This window comes from Azolla caroliniana, unplaced genomic scaffold (genome assembly GCF_043228905.1).
Source record: "Azolla caroliniana isolate FFs.n. ecotype wild unplaced genomic scaffold, voAzoCaro1.0.p SCAF_14, whole genome shotgun sequence".
Lineage (NCBI taxonomy): Eukaryota > Viridiplantae > Streptophyta > Polypodiopsida > Salviniales > Salviniaceae > Azolla > Azolla caroliniana.
The window spans coordinates 17,641,549-17,645,157 of record NW_028230449.1 but is presented as its reverse complement, the minus strand read 5'-3'; the positions used below and the strand labels follow the sequence as shown (position 1 = coordinate 17,645,157).

Below are 3,609 nucleotides of genomic sequence, written 5' to 3'. Positions count from 1 at the left end.
AACATAAGTGTCATACACCCTTCTTCTACATCTATTCATGATTTTTTTTGTCATGCCATACTTTATGATGAGATTTCTCTATCAACAAGGCATGGAAGTAGGTTTCTTTCCACCTCTCATATTTCTCCACCATTAGCAAAAGCATCATGAATTCTACTAGCGTGACCACCTTGTATGCAAAATTGGTTGAACAAAGGGGAGAGGGGTTTGCCCTTGTCCCAATTGTTAATTCCAATGCTCAATCCTTACCACTTAAGCTATGTTTTGATTGTTGTATCGATTTCCTCCTTACCTTCTCAAAGTTCACTTAGAACTACATCTCAATCTCATATGAAACTTGACATCTTATTGTTTTTCCCTTTTTGTTCCTACCACATCACGACATCATGCAAGGATATGATCAAGTGCATGTTCAAAAGGAAAAGCAATGATGCATGCTAAAATAAAGAATACCATTTTCATTTGTCTAGAGAGCTCTAAAATGCTATAAAATGAGCAAGATAGCTTGTTGTTGGGTTCACTAGTTTGGAGATTCGAACACCCAAGCTTCAATGAGGAACCGAACCATGGTGCACCAAAGCACGAGAGCATGTGGGAGGCCTACGATGATCAAAGAATCGTGACCCTCTATCGTTAGACTCACCATGTTGAAACTAAAGGATATCTCCCCAACATTCTTTTCATCTTATTTTTGACTTCGTTTTAATATTCTCACTTTATGTAAAAGGGCTTTCCAAATTATGAAGTCCAGATAATAAGAATCGTAATTCCAAACTTGTTGTAGCTCTACATTATCTATAACCACAATTCTCCTTGAATCTTCTTTTATTCATAGTTTTTTTTTAAATATCCAACGTGATCTTCTTTTAGGAAAGAAGCACTAAGGTGAAAAGGGAAAGAGAATTTTCCTCAGCCACCGGTGAGTTAATTCCATTGGCCCAACATGGAAGATGTATTGGGAAGGTTCTTTCGATTGAGACATACTCTCGTATAGGCCTAATGCACTATTGGTTGTTTGCAACGGTCTAACATGGGTAAAGTGCTCAATGAGGCTCTTGTCTTGAAGAACATACTTGTGTTCTCGTGGAACTTATGGAGTCACTCTTTCCATGTAAGCTTGAGGGAATCAACAATTCACCCACCGCTCACTTCTTCATTCAAAACTTTTGTTGTTCGAGTTTTATGACTAGCAAAAAGAACACAATGTTTGGTGAAAACAATAAATCAAACTCACCGTTAAAGTTTCTCAAGTGACAAGATCAAAACCCACATTTGGAACCATCCCATTGGGTGTCAAGAAGTGCCCAACCATTGTGAACCCAACTTAAGCAAACCATCATGTGAGCTTATCCACACTAAGGTTCTCTCAAAATAGGAGCCCTCTTGGGAACTTAAGCCATTATGTGGACTTGTCCAAAATACACTTGACTTACCAATAAATTCTACATGTATACATATACTAAAGTCTTACATACTCAATGCCATTAAAATCACCTTCCCTTGCTCAACATCTTTCACACCATAGTTCCATTTAAAAAAATTAATTACACCTATGTTCCATCCTCACATTTTGGAATATCGTAGTGACACATATTTGTGTTTCTACCTAGCATTCACTTCAGTGTTCCTCTAAGAAGTATCTTGGACTCATATATCAATGTGTTATATTTTCAAATAAATTTCAACGTTTCTTATTTTGAAATTTGGTTCAAAAAAATTCAAGGAGCCAAAAGAAATTTGACAAATCGTCATTGAACTAACTACTCTAACAGGTGATTTTAGGTATGCCAAACCCATTATTGGTCATTGATATTGAACCAAGGGTGGGAGGAATTGATCCTATTTACTTTTATTTTTTGGATGCCTCCATGTGTCAAAACTGCACATAGGAATAATGACTCATGTATAACAATAATTATGTACATAATAACAACAAAAAAGTAATAAAAAATCTCATCGTGTGAGGGACCAACGTAAACAAATCATACCCATGTGAAAAAGGATATAAATTGAAGTCGAAGGATGTTTGCAAAATGAGATAAGATTAAGAGTGTAGAGTGATAGTATTGGAAGCATTAGACATATACATAAAATGGCGCTCAAACACCACAACTTCATACTTGCTGGTAGAAATGCCCCCTCAGTGGATGTGATAGAGACCACCAACAACTTTGTCTTCAAGATAGACCTTCGAGGTGAGGATGGAAATATATCATACAACTTGGTTTGCATAGTTATGAAAAGTATAATATTCGTAACATATTATACTTTGGTTTATGTAGTTGTATCAACACTAAAGATTTAGGTCATTTTTTCATATTAGCTCAACTATATTGTGTCGAGGATCAGGCATGCCATAAATATCGAAGATTTAGGTCATTTTTCCATATTAGCTCAATTATATCAAGTAAGGGATGAGGCATGTGTTTGCTTATGTTCAACAAAGGAAAATAATAGTCCTTATTTACAAAATGATTAGTTATAGTTTTAGGTTATACAAGATACAATTATTGGAGTTTCTTTCAAGTAGTGTTCTTATATGGCACCTTGTTTAACATCATCAACAAATGTATGTTTACTATCTTTAGCCTCTCTCTATTTAAATACGTATGTGTGCATATATTATATATCAAATTTACAAACAAAGTTAACTTTTAGTGATTATTTAAGTTGCATTATTTTCAAATTGTAGTTGTATTTGAAAAGTTGGTATTGCATAATTAATTATCAAACATTTTGTAAATCAAGTTCTATAGCAATTGTCAACTTTCTTCATTTATTGAGTTGCGACTTGTTTGGGTTCAGGAGTAGGAGATTATCGAGATATATCATTACAATTGCAAGACCATGCATTGATGCTCATCGGGAAACATCCTAGAAATTGGTTTACCCATGTACTCCACATGCCTACCAATTCAAAACCAAAAGAAGCGAAGGCTACGTGGAACGATGGAATCCTTATCGTGAATATCCCTCGAATGAAGAAATATAACACATATTAATAGTTATGGATTATATTTTTGTAAGGTTCACCATTGTGGAGAACTTGATACATAATTGCTCCCAATCTTCAAGAAAGATGGTGGAAGCTAGTTGTACATACATATATAGCTTTGTTTATATTTTGGAGACAACTAGTCTTAAAGAACCAACACTCGTAGCAAATGTAAGGAGTCCTTAACCTAATGGCTAAAACACCTAGCCACATAAATGTACAAGATACATAATTGCTCCCTATATATGAAGAAAATGTAAATTTGTACATTTGCTTACTTGAGGAACTCCATACATGTGAAATTTGAATTATTGAGTAAAAAGAAAATATATGTAAACTAGTCAACTATTAACCAATTATTGACAATTGTGTTACACACACACACATGGAGAGAGAGAGAGAGAGAGAGAGAGATTTATTATTTGTCCTTGTAAGTTTGTAAACATGATATCTCTAATATAATTTCCCACAAACTTGTGCTTAATTGGTATCCAATAGCGGGAACCACGATGGGATATCTCTCTAGCTTCGGCGACCATATAACTAGACAACCATGCCCATGAGAATGAAATTAATGTGCCACACGTGACACAATAATTTAGTCATTGTTTAGC

The 3,609-nt window shown here is 34.7% G+C and overlaps 1 long non-coding RNA gene across 1 annotated transcript; it reads left to right on the top strand.

Moving 5' to 3' along the window:
• Positions 1-2,021: 2,021 nt before the first annotated feature.
• LOC147855671 (uncharacterized) lies at positions 2,022-3,262 on the top strand. Its single transcript, XR_015530829.1, has 2 exons — positions 2,022-2,195; positions 2,806-3,262. It is a non-coding gene; the product is annotated as an uncharacterized LOC147855671 (long non-coding RNA).
• Positions 3,263-3,609: the final 347 nt, after the last annotated feature.